We start from the raw sequence: 14,214 nt of genomic DNA, 5'->3' as shown, positions 1-14,214 counted from the left end.
CCTTGACTTCCCCACAATTTTTAACACACCCATGTCCTGAATGGGATGTCTGTGCTTGGTAGGCAGCACAATTCCAACGTTTTTGCTTTGAGGGATGTCTATGTCACTGTCCTGTACATACAACTAACACATCTCCACTAAGACTTGTGATGTAGACATTTCATGCCCTGTGCCATTCTCAAGGACTGCCTGCCTGCTCTCTCCAGTCGTGACAGAACTATGCAACAAAAGGCATCTCTAGAATGAAGTGCCAGGGATGACTGAATCTTATCCACTGGCAATAAAATTTCCTGCCCACTCTTCTTAACTTAGAGGTTAGTGAAGACTGCAGAAGAGATGGAGGCAGAAGGCTTACTTAGGAATTTGTACACTAGATGGTTATAAAGCCAGTGACAATTAGAGTAAATAGGGATTAGGGAGAGTAAAGGCCTGGGATGAACTTTAGGTCTGGACAGGGTCAGAACAAGCAGCTCTGCAAGATATAGGCAAGAGTCCAACAGCTAGAGGCCTAAAGAACTGAGAGGGTCTGAAAGTGATTGTGGCACCTGCCTTGTCTACTTGGATTGTGGTGGAGGAACTCACCCCTAAGCCTTTTGATGAGGAAAGGTCTGCAGCTGCTGCAGAGGCTGAGGTGACAGTAGCTCCAAGAGTGGTTCTCTGTGAGTAAATGACAGCAGTCACAGCACAATCATTCCCTGAGTGGTGAAGGGAGAGGTGGTGAATGTCAAAGATGTTGCTGCTGTGATGTCAAGTTTAGATGTCAATCTAGCACAGCCCAGATGATGTTGAGACAGCAATGGAAGGAGAAAGATGCTATGTCTGTACTTCCACCCAAAAAACCAGGAGGTATCTGCCTGAAATTCATGGTCCCAAGCAGGGGCAACTTGTCTTACCTTGGGGGCTGTGATCATCAAGTACAGCAGGGGCTCACTTGAGTGCTGACCTTCCTTCTGCACATCAGCTTGACAGAGCTCATTATTTGGAGGGCTAGGATAGTAACTGATAGTGGGAAATATATCCATGATGAATTACACAGTTGCACCAGTGCTCTGCAGTGCCAAAGAGCCTCACAAATTTGTTGTGGAATAGTTGCTGGCCTCTGTTTTATGGAGCACATTGGACATCTTTAGAAAACAGCCCAAAATATGAAATCTTGATTGAGAAGATAAGATCAAGGTCATGTTAGAAGTACAGTCTTTTCCTGGAAAGCTGTACACTGGAAGTGATGAGCTACAGTGGAGACTAGGGAGAGAAGGGGAGTATTAGGGAGGTCAAGGTTGGTGTTCCTAAGTCTCTCTTACCTCTTGGACTGTTAAAAGGGGTCAAACTCTGTGGTGCCAAATTATCTTAAGTGCCCATCCACAGACCATATTCCCATGAAGCTTGTGAGACATCTGGCAATGGTCTGCAGAAAGAAAGGAAAAACATGTAGTCTGGTCAGAAGTATTGTGCATTGGCTTGGTGGCGTCTCAGTGATGAGAGATCAGCAGTGTCATTAGTAGACACCTTGTGTCTGCATTGATGTCTTACTGCCAGTCATGCTGGAAGCAGAGAGTTGTACTAAATGACTTGTTTCTTGCCCTATGAACCTACTCCCTCACTGCAGCAATGCTGTCACATCCCAGATTTGTCTGTGTGCAGGCAGCTGCAGAGGGGAGCTTCAGTCAGGTGCCACAGTAGGAAACCCATGGACCCACATTCCTCGTCAGACCATGGGAGGACAGTGCAGGGCATGTGACAATCCCCAAACTGTCTGTTCATGATGCCCAATGTGAAGGAGAAAAGGGCATTCTTGCCAGACTTATGTCATCTCAGAGGCCCCACGTGACACTGTTGAGAAACCATGCTTTGGAGTAGCCATGCTTTGGAGTAGCTAAGAGAGGCACTGATTTCATTTGAGCATAGTTTGACCTGCTTACAGCAGAGCTGTTTAGCATCATTCATCAGGGCTGATGCAGAGCTGCCATGAGTCTAGTTGGCTGTATGGTGCCAAGAGTCTGGGAGAAAGCATGAAAGAAGGACCTCTTAACACAAACTGAGGATCATATTTTTCCCCATGAAATTTTGTCTATCAGCAGACAAATCTGTCAGTGTTGTCTTGACTCTTGTGCAGTATTTGCCCAAGGAACTGCTGTGCCTTGCTGAGAGTCTGTCCTACCCCAGCCATTCCCAAGATAAGGTATTTCTTCTTGACATACGCATTATCAGCAGAAGACAGTGACTGGCTGAGGGGTTGGAATCCTCCACTTGAGGCTGGAGATCTGCTGTCCCTAGTAGTGCTGCTGCCCTCCAGCCCTGCAGTGATGCTAGCATTTCTGAGACCTTGTGTTACAAGGGGAGGGTCTCACTGTTGGAAAAGAACACGGGCTTCCAAGGTCTTTTTGCTGCAGGAGACCTATGAATGGTACATGGGAGAGGGGTCTTTCAGCAGCTGCAGCTCTGCAGCCCTGCAGCCCTGGCTGCAGCCCTGCAGCCACCTTGGCAAGCAGCTCAGGGATGCTAGAGCACTGAACAGCTCCACCTGCAGTCTTCAATGCCCCCAGGCTTCCCTCTGAATAAGCAGGGGAGTGACGTACCTGCTGCATGACTGAACGCAGGCTGCAGCTTTGGGAGATGCCTGTAGCCTAAATGTGGATGACATCTTCTAGTCAGATGAACTACACATCAGGTAGACCCATCCATTGTGAAGTATCGTGTAAGTGCATGTTGTGAGAGATTCACTTTTTGTCACAGACTGCTCCTGCGCAGTCACAGCTAATGGCAAGGCAGAGGCTTTGCTGCAGCCTTGGGACTGTGTGTGCCACCAGCTTACATCTCAGCAACCCTTCCCATTTCTGTGTCAGTGGCTAGTGTTGCCTCTTCTTCCCTGGGCTGCACCTGCTGTGCAGTGTTTTCTTTGATACCTTCCTTTACAAAATTGCCTGACAGCTGCCTGCAGTCCATATCTGCTTCCTACTTCTCACCATTTCCCAGCAGCACAGCTGCCAGGTCTGGCACATATTGCTAATGCCTCTCCAAAAGCATCCAGGAGTAGTAACTCATTAGCAGGAATTAGTTTTTGAAAATTAACTGTCAGGCTTTGCAGTACAGTACAGACGTAAAATCCTCCTCACCACCAGCAGCTTTTATTAATGTGCTATAAATACAGCTATAGCAAGAGAAAATGATGATTACATGAAATTATGTTGAAAGCATTGTAAGCAGCTTAGGAGTAAAAAGTTTACAAAGGTGCGCAATTGTACCCCAATTGTATTACAGGTCCATAAGATCCTGTTCCGGGGTTATGCAGAAAAAGAAAACACAACAGATCTCATAAAGATCTAGAAGGGCACTGCAGGATTTATTAGTATGATGTTTATTATTATATTATTATTATATTAGCATTAGGATGATGATGTTTTGTGTTTGTAACCACTAATTAGAGTAGATGAATTTATAAAGGCATACTGCTTTTCAACCCATCCCCTAAAATAACCAATCCATGTAGTACTACTATAAAGGTGTCACAGAGTTAATAGAAAAGTATCTGTGAAAAATGTCAAACTGAGCCAGAGGAACTATTACCTATGACACAGTCTATGCCAGGAAGATGAATGTATCCTTACCTCCGCACGGTTTTCTCACTATGACTATGATGTAAATAAAAATAGTTCTGTGCATGTTTTTAGACAATATATATACAACTCTCTCCAGTAAATATAAGTATTTTCTGGAGCATGACAGATACTCTGCTTTCCACTGGTTCATCCTATATACATACTTTTTTTAATTACTATCATAAAGACAGATAACAGTCTACTTTTAAATAAAGGTTTTATCTTCCCTGTTTACCTGAAGAACATTTTTCTATGTGTAACAGGAAACTTCATTTCAATGAATTTCAATGCATGCTGAGATAGTTCTATATTTAATTCTGTGTATCTTGATTTTTGTGGGTTTTCTTAGTATTTGAGAGTACTCTATCGTTGTCCCAAAACCTCTAATATGCACATAAGCTGTGAAACAAATTGTGCAAAAAGTTTCAGTGAGATCTATGAGACATGTAAGTAAGCAACATTCCAGTGACAAGCCCCAGGCTCATGTCTTTGTACAGGAGCCAATGATGAAGTCAGTGCCAAAATCCCCCTTGCTCAGAGTGCATGTAATGTGCATTGTGCAAAACTTAACACCAAACAGATATGTAGCATCACCATCTGGTGTCACGTTGAAGGAGAAGCTTTTGCATTACATACCACTGCCATGCCTCTGCAATTATTTCAGATCACCACCCCCCTTCAAGAGAAGTTGAATTATGTACAAAGCAACTCTTGAGCTATGAGATCAGTTTGGCATGACCACTGACACAGTAAGAGAGAGGCCTGCATTTGGGAACCTCATAAATGGATCCTTAGGTTTGTGCCATTGATACCAGTCCCATGTTCTGCTACCCAAAACTGCAGCCTCTTTCATGTTTTGTGATCTTTCCCCACAGAGGTGCTCACCGTAAGTCTTCCACTGTAAGTGCTTCTCCTACCTCTGTCTAAATAGTATATTTTCATAATCATCTTCAGATAAGTCAGGGTCAATCAAGCTGGTCAATGGGGAGCACTTGGATGTTCAGTCTCCAGATGAAGTGGCTGGGATCTTTCAGAAGACTGAGCTGCTCCACAACACCAGTCCCTGACAAGCCAACATCTCATCCACTTAATGATCCTGCTCTTCATCATACAAACCATAGATTCTGTTCCTTAGATTATGAATACTTCCTTAGTCCATGAACCCACCCCTTTACTTCTTACTGCAAAAATCATTTCACTATACATCGCTTTGTTAACCATCAAACTTTTCAGGAAGATATGATGGGTGAATAAAAGGGTAGGGGTGTATTTCATGGCAGAACATATACATGATATAATAGAGTGATTGGGACAGCCATTCATTTTTAATTTTTTCCCATTTAAATTCTTATTTAATAACTCTTATGTCTAAATTAGAAGAAATAAGAAAATCAACCTAATAAGTCATTACTTATTACAAAAACACCTCTTTTGTTTCTTCACTCACCTCTGTATTTTGAATTTGTTCAAATAATCATGTTTGATACACTGCTAGTAAAATATAGTTATTCAGTATTCTTGATCCTCCTATTTATTCAGGCTTCTCATCATATATCAGAACTTCAATTAAGACTTTAGACATTGATTGATTGATGCTTGATCTTCCATTAGTAAAAAGAGGGGTAATACAGTGAAAATGAAAATAAAACACCTCATAAAAGTGTGAGCATCGTAATAAAACGAGTATCACAGACTCAATTACTGCTACACAGTGCCATGTTGCCACTAGGTGTCAGAGACACAAAATTCACTCCACCCGGGCAGCAGGATCGCAGGCTCAGCTATGGCTCACATCCCCCAAGGATTGAGGGATAATTTTGTCTACTCTCTTATGCTTCTCAGTTAAAGGCTTTAAAACCCCAGTGGAACTGGTCCTCCCTTTGAGAAGATCACTGTTTTGAAAACTTCTATGTAGTGGTGCACTTAGTTCTGTTGCCCTGGTAGCCATAGTGAGGGAGTTACAAATAGAAATTAGAGGCAAAGTATAAAGAAAGTATGAAGACAAGGTCAGAGTGGCAGATATTGTCTACCTGGACTGCTGTGAGGCCTTTGACACTGTCTCTCACAAGAACCTGACAGAGAACCCAGTGGAGCATGGCCTGGATACGCAGACAGTGAGGTACTGAAAACTGCCTGAACATCTGAGGCACAGAGTCTAGCCACAGGCCAGGAACTAGCAGTGTACCTCAGGGGTCAGGACTGGGTCTAATTCTGTTCAACATCTTCATTAATGGTCTGGATGACGGGACAGAGTGTACCCTCTGCAAGTTTGCAGATGATACAAATCTGGGAGCTAGGTGGAGGGGCTGATATACCAGAGGGTCATGCTGCCATCCAGAGGGACCATGACAGGAATGGGTGAGTAGGAACCTTAGGAAGTTCAGTAAGGGAAAGTGCAAGTCCTGAATCTGGAGAGGAACAGCCCCATTCACCAGTATTTGCTGGGGGCCATCCAGCTGGAAAGCATCTTTGCAGAAGATCTGGGGTCCTAGTAGATGCAAAATTGAACATAAGCCAGCGATGTGCCTGTGTAGCAAAGAAGGCTGAAGGGATCCTGGGCTGCGTTAGGAGTGTTGCCATCAGGTCAAGGGAGGTGGTCCTTCCACTCTACTCAACAGTACTGAGGCCACACCTGGAGTACTATGTCCAGTTCTGAGGTCCCAGTAGAAGACAGACATGGACATACTGAAGAAAGTCCAGCAAAGATATCATGCCTCTGATCACCAGCCCCTGGGCCTTGCCGTTCAGCAGGATTTTAACCCACCTCACTGCTCATCCAGCTCATATATCAACAGCTTGTTTATAAGGATCTTATGGGAGCCAGTGCCAAAGGCCTTACTGAAGTCCAGGTAAACAGTATTCATTGCTCTCCCCTCATCTACCAGGCCAGTCACTTCATCATACAAGTTTCTCAAGTTGGTCAAGCCCTTCCCCTTAGTCAAGCCATGCTGACCACTCCTGATGCTTTTTTTTTTGATTGTTCATGTGCCTGGGATTGGTTTCCAAGATTAGTTGTTCCATCACCCTCCCAGGGATCGGGGTGAGGCTGACCAGCCTGTCATTCCCTTCTTGCCCTTCTGAATGATCAAAGTGACATTTACCTTCCTCCAGTCTTCAGGTTCTTCTCCCAGTAATCATGAACAATCAAAGATCATTGAACAGTTATTGAAAGTGGCCTCACAATGACATCTGCCAGCTCGCTCAGCATCCTGTCAGGACCCGTGGATTCATGAATGTTCAGTTTGCTTAAGTATTCCCTGATCTGATCCTCTTTCACCAAGGGTACCTGTACCTTGATCCAGTCTTTCCTCCTGGTCTTTGGGACCTGGGATTCCTGAAGGCTGGTGTTGTTAGTAAAGATGGAAGCAAAGATGACATTCAGTACCTCAACCTTTTCCATGCCCTGGGTAGCCAGATGCCCCATCTCACTGAGCAAGGTGCCCACATTTTCCCTAGTCTTCCTTTTGTCACCTATGTACTTATAGAAGCCCTTCTTGTTGTCTCCATCACCCCAGGTCAGATTCAAATCCAGTTGGGTTGTAGCTTTCCAAGCTTCATCTCTAAATGTTCAGACAATGATTCTGTATTCCCCACAGGTTACCCATCCTTGCATCCTTTTTGTGTTTGAGTATGGCCAGGAGAAACTTGTTTATCCATGTGGCCCTCTTGAAATTTTTGTCTGAGTTCTTATTCATTGGGATGGAACAATCTTGAGTTTGTAGGAGGTAACCTTTCAATATTAATCGTCTTTCTTAGCCCCACCTTTCACCCAGGGCCTTATCCCATAGCATATTTTCAAGATCTTTGAAGAGGGCGAAGTCTGCTTTCTTGATGTCCAGGGTTCTGACCTTGTTTTTCCACCCTCCCTTCCCCTGGGATCCTGAATTCCACCATCTCATGGTCACTGCAGGCTGACCTGCACACAAGGCTGTCTTTGATCTTCACATCCCCAATAAGCCCCTCCTTGGTGAGGATGTGGTCAAGCAGAGCACTTCTCCTCATTGGCTTCTTTATCACTTGGAGGCCTGGAGGAAGAAGTTATCATAAATGCTTTCCAGGAACTTCCTGGCTTGTTATGTCCCACAGTGTTGTTATCATTGATATTCTGCAGGTAATACTATCTAAATCAGCGCTGTATTTTGAACTTGTTATGCAATACGTTTTACTCTGTTGACATGAGCTGACTTCCATGGCTTTGGCAGTCCTTTGTGCAGGATCCACAGAACTACCCAAGATTCCATTTGCCATGTTGTCTGAGGATCTCTTTGTGTGCAGGAACTGGACTTGGGACTGGACCCTTTCTACTGTGTTTTATTATATGTGCTGTAGATAAGATTCCTGTTTCATTTTTAGCCATCACTGCCATCATCAGAAACATGAGATTGTCTGCTAATAATACAGAAAACAGTGGGAAAAATGTTCAGGAAAAAGAAAGATTATTTTTCTGGAACGTTCAATAAACTAACCTCCAAAGTACTTACAGATTTACTACACCCTGTAGAACTGTCTGTTGGTAATATATAATGATACTGTGACAGGGTGTTTATTGTTTATTTGGTGACAGATATGTACTGCAGGAATGTAAAATGTAAGGTACCTTTAAAGTAGCCTGAAGACTTTTCTTGGAAAATTGTTATTTTTGCTCAGAAATCTTCAATTATGATTCAAAGTAACACACCTAAATAATTCTCTAGCTGACACCAAATACATTCAAATGACCAACCAGAAACACTGAAAAAAAATTATATAGAAATAAATAGGAGTAAATAAGAGTCTTAAGTATGACTTTGCAACCAGGCAAAAGAAAGGATCAGCATTATAAGAAAACATTTCAGGATCTCAGCAGGCAGCATCCTTGAGCTCAGACAGTGCCACACAGGCAAATCTAACCTAGGCTGGGTTAGCTGTCATGACATCCTGCATTGCCACAGAAATCTGCTGGGGTGCAATGTCTCAAGGAACAGAGACAGAATTCATCGAATTCAATAATGTCTACTGCCCATTTCAAAATCTTTTGCTTTCTAGACAAAATTTTGCTTTCTTTTTTTTGTCACTTATTAGAATATAATTAGAAAGTTTTCTCTCTGATTATTTACCTTGGCTACAACACACATTTATTCTAACAGCTACACAAATTATGTTTGCACAGTGCACAGCAAGATTCTCCCCATTTCAGGAGCAAACTCTAGTTGAAAGGACTTAGCAGAAACTTAATTTTTCTGGGCCAGGAAGAATGAGCCTTTCTGTTTTGCAACAGCTTCCCTAGCAGATACTTTCACTATGCCAAGGACTGGGGATACAGTGTCTGTCTGCTCAGTGCCAGTCTGGAAGTTAACTTTCTGAAAGAACAATTAATTGTCCATTTAAGATGTTTTGAGCTGGACTCCCAGAAACTTGGGCACATAAAAGGCATTTGTCAGTTCTAAAATCATTCCCTTTATTTAATTTTAGATAAAAAACTTGAATGTGTAGAATAATATCAGAATTATTTTCAATTCCTATGAAAATTTTAATTTTCAACTCTATAGCATTTTCCTCCAGAATATTACCGAATGTCCGTGTTAAATGAGAAAATAGGTTTAGCCCTACCAGAGGCCTAGATTAGATCTGACAACTTGTTTAGAATCTTAAATACCCAGTCTATTTCTGTACACCTGTATCATGTTTTCCCTTACCACCTCTGCTCAGAGCCAAAACACAAACCCTGCTGCATGTGGGTACTTGGTCATGTATAGGCATGCCAAGCTCTCAGACAAATGTCAGTGAATGAGGAATTCCTTCTTTCCACAGTGGGAAAAAAATTATGTGTTATGGAAATGTTGACACTTCACAAATGAGAAAAATAATGTCTTCAAGGAATTCAGCCATATGGAGGAGAAAAGGTCCACAGAATAGTAAATATTTCTCATTTTATTGTGTTAAGTTGCAAGAAGATATTTAAGTACTATCTGCCAGAGTAAAAGAGGAATGCCATACTGTTGCATTGCTGCCTAGTTTTCATAAACAGGCTGTTTCTAATGTGTCATAACTACAACTGCCATGGTTCTGACAGAAACTAAGTTGTCTTAGCTGTGTTTATATCTCTTTCGTATCTTCCTTAAACTAACAAATTTCTATTTATGTAAGCTAGTAGCTCTGGGTTTATGTCATGCAGGAGATGTAACCCAGGCTCTAATCATGTCTATGCTTAGTTCAAACGCTACAACCTGTTTGCTTGGAAAGTAGAGAACAATAATATATTAATATACCATCTTGTTCATTGTCCTACACACTTTGTATCTTTAGTGCAGAATTGTACTTACGTTTCTTGCAGAACTAGGGCCAGTTCTCATCAGTATTTTGCCAAGGAAAAGAAGTCATGTGAGTTTATACTTATGGAAGATTGACACCCTCAAAAATCTTATTCTTCACTTTGGGACTAAAGTTTTCACAGGTATCAGTAACAAACCATTACCCTGTACAGATATCAAACCTCATTTGAACTCCAAATTATACATGCAGTATAAAACAACTCTGTTTCTTTCTGTCCCTAAACATAAATCTGAAATAATCCTTGAAGTAAAAATAGCAAAGTGATTGGAGCCCACAAGAAAATACATGACCTGAGTACCTTGATGAAAATGTTGTCTAAGTGCACTGCCAACACCAGACCTGCACAAGTCCAAGCAGATCCCACAGGACATATTTGTATCTAGCTTCTTTCAATTTTCATTTTACTCTTCCTTTCCCTAACTGTAACTCTTACCCTAATTCTAACACCACTAGCCATCCTAATATAAAGCATAGGATAGTGGCTCTGAACACAGTGCTGAACACTGTCCACAGGCAGCGAGAGCTGGGACTGAGGATTTAGGGCCCACTTGAGACCTACCAGCCTTTCACACTCAGTCCAACCCCATTCCAATCTGTGAAGCCCTTGACACAGGGGCTCACACAAAAACATGCCTTCAGTCCTTCCAAGTCCAGCCCTTACTCCAGCCATGGCTACTGTTGTCTCTTCACAGCTGAGCAGACCTCTCCCATCCCTCAATATCCCCTGTGACAAATGGGAAGCTTCTGTGCAGCTGACTGAAAAATTAGTTTCCTAATGGATAAGGCACAAGGTCTTCCATTCAGACACCCTCACCCTCTTCCCCAAATCAACACTCTTTCCTGCTCTTCTTCCCTACGCTACTCAGAAGTGCATAGAGGTGCCAAACCTCAATCAAAACTCAAGGTGTGGGCATTGGCCTGTATGGATGCCAACCCTCGTAATATCCGAGGGACCATTCCTAAGTTAGCACAAAGAGGGAGGTCAGCTGTGCCTGGGTCCTCTCCTGTAATAATTTTAAAGAGGCAGTCAAACCATCTTAGATTAATTTTTTTTTGTGATTATTTGCTCAGACTACTTTTTCCTTGTAAAACATCTTCAGCTTCTGTTCATTTTGGATACCACTCTACAATGAGAGACACCTTCACTGACTTGGATCTTCAGACTCGATGTCTGCAGGCAGCAGCAAATGGTATCTGTGTATTGTTCCCTCCAGATTGACTAACTGGGCAGAAAGCTGAGAGTCTTGATCTGGGAGCTAACACAAAAGGCCAGGGTGGGGTGTGAAAACCTTTCAAAGAATTTTGTTTAGCTTAGAGCTAGAGACTTGCTATAGGACACATAATTTATGCAATTCCTTGAAGGGACTTAGGAACATTTCCCATGTTTCATGAGGTCTTACTGTGTGGGTTGAAGCAGCAGCCTATATCTGACTCCCTGCTAAGTACCCAGTTTCAGAATTTAGGCTAATGTTACAACTAATTAATACAGAGTTACACCTGTAAAAAGTCTAGGGAATATCTAAACATATATGCATCACTTACTCATGGAAAAAAACCAAAACACCGTTCATCCTGATAGCAAGAGCATCTATCCAAGGTCTGAAGGAGTAAGGAAAACAAAGATGTTTTGACCAGAAAAAAACAGAAGGTTTGCGTGCCCTGCTAGCAATAAAGTGTGCAGCAACTTACAATCCATGTCTCATCTTTTGATTGGTCTTGTTTTGAATATGGGTATTAAGTCCACTTTTTCTTTCACTTTCCTACCCCTCTCCAATACCAAAAAACCCAGCAAGATCATCTCTTCTCAGTCATTAGCTGTGGGGTGCTTTAGCGTAATAGCAACAGCTAATCAGGGTCCTATATGTGGTGGTATGAATGCTAAAAAGGCCTATCCCACTCTGTGGGATATCCATCCTAGCAGTCTACACTGTATGGACACGGGTGGGATGGCTCAGTGAAGCTCCCTAACATGTCATGCATGCCTAGTCTGGGAAGAGAGCTGTCTGACAGAACACGGTGGCCCCAACAACTGACTAAAACAGCAAGAGGCTGTTTTCATTGAGATCCTGCATAAAGCAACATTCAATCAGTCAAAAATTTCCATGGAGAGCTCCATCTTGCCTTTCTGATATTTTCTTACTACATCTGGAGAAGAGACAGGCAGTTCCAGGGTTAGGTGTCCCTTGCTTCCCTCCTGACCACAGAGTGCACTCAGATGTTGGTCTTCACATGGGGGAATATCAGTTCCTCCTCCTTTCCTGCCTCCTGGTTCCCTGGCCCCAGATCTCCCCGATGGTCTCTCTCAATTCAGATATCCCATGTTTCCTCTGACAGTCCATGGGTAATGATGGACATGACACTGGCAGAGCACTTTTAAAACTGAAGTATTGCTTATTTTAGTCAGAAAGAACAAAGCACATGGAGAAAAGGATTTCAAAACAAGGATATGAATGTCTGCTTTATTTTTCCTTGCTACAAAGGTGGCCTAGGTTACTGACTTCCTCAAGTTAGACAGCCATAAGAAAAAAAATTTCTTACTCATAGAACTAATCTATGCATAATGTAGGAAACTGAAAAAGGGGGAAATCAGACTTAAAAAATACTTTTCTGGAAGTCTTTAAGAATTATTGAAAAATTAAAATATGAACCTTAAAACTGACTTTTTCCTTTCAGCATGCTTTTTGCTATCTCCAATCTTACAGAGAGAGGTTTGATCCAGTTCCCAGTTAAGACTACAGCTGAAATGACTGGAAACAAACTGAATGCACTGGACATTGAATTAGGACTTCAGTCACAGTCATTCACACACTATCCAGTAACTGGAAATGGCACATGTACAACTTCCCTCTTGCTGAGAAGTTTACCCATCACTTCAAGGATGTCCTATCAATCCCCTCTAATATCTCACACTGCAACAGCTATGCATAGTACTTAATATGTGCAGCTGGCAAGAAGATTTCCCACCATCCTGTTGAAAATCATCCACTTAACTCATATAACAACTCATGAGTTACTATCTGAACTCTGAGTACAGAATATTACAGCCAGCTCTTCAGCAATAGTTAGTGAGCATACCAAACCTGTCCTTTCCTGTAAACAACTTCTACTTAATGTATTTTCAGACACAGCTGTCAGATCCTCAAATACTTTCCAAAGCATTTGAAAATCTGGGTTGTACCCTACTGGTGACAGCCCAGTTTCCCAGTCATGACCCAGAATAAATCTGTTCTGCAAGCATCAAGGCTTTCTCTTAGGCCAAATCAAGGTTATGTACAAATACACACAGTAGTTGGGATCACACAGTCCATACACTTCTACTAGAACTGGGAAACACATCCTTTTGACCATGATGTAAACAGTGTATCAACCATAAAATTAAATTTTAAAAAATGCATATGTTAATAACTTTCTTAATGAAAAAAAAAACTGAAGAATGAGGCAATTGCATGTCTCAATGCTCGTCGTGTTGCTCAATATACTTCTGGAAAACATGTTTATTAAAATGAAAAGAGTGAGACAGGACAGGACCAGACAGAATCCCTTTCCAAAGGGAGCTGTGGAAAAAATAATTTAACTGATGTGATTATGGGGGAATTGTTAGGGGATATTTACATCAAGGAAAGCAATGCTATTCTGGCTCTGGTCTGGGCCCCCTTCAGCATGTCCCAGCATCCAGCACACTCAGGCCATGTGTGTGTCATAGGGCATACCTAGTGTCCTGCTACTGCCTTTTTGGTCCCTTATCAAGGTGATGACAGACACTTAAAATGCCACCCTCAGACTATGGTGGTAACTGGCACGCTGACTCAGGACAACTGTGAGATGCTCTTAGGGAGAGTTAAAAGGTCATTTGCACAGCTAATGCACTAAAAATGTTAGCTGCTACATACTGCTGTAATGTCAGCAACTATGACATTAAGGCATTCACCATAACCTGCAAGCTGATCAATGCCAGTACAAATTTTGTAAAGCTGCCAGGAGTTTAGATTATGTTGACACAAACAGCAAAGAAAAGATACCAAGAAGTAGGAAAGATAGTGAGGCACACAGCCCTCATCATAGCACTGAGAAAAGAATCAGGACAAACAGCTTTGGATGATCTGCACGTGTACATCTATTCCTTTGAAATACTGGGATATGTTTCTTTACCGTAGAGGGGGAAGTTAACGGAAAAGGTAGTGAATGAAGTGATTTATGTTCAGGTGAGAGTGGAGACTCAACTCCCTCGAGCAGCAGCATTTAGTCTCTAAAGTATATAAATTACACACTTGGAAAACTGCAAGTTGCAGGTTGTAGCCTTGTTTTA

This window comes from Aphelocoma coerulescens, chromosome 2 (assembly GCF_041296385.1).
Source record: "Aphelocoma coerulescens isolate FSJ_1873_10779 chromosome 2, UR_Acoe_1.0, whole genome shotgun sequence".
Taxonomy (NCBI): Eukaryota; Metazoa; Chordata; class Aves; order Passeriformes; family Corvidae; genus Aphelocoma; species Aphelocoma coerulescens.
Note: the sequence above shows the minus strand (reverse complement) of the source record.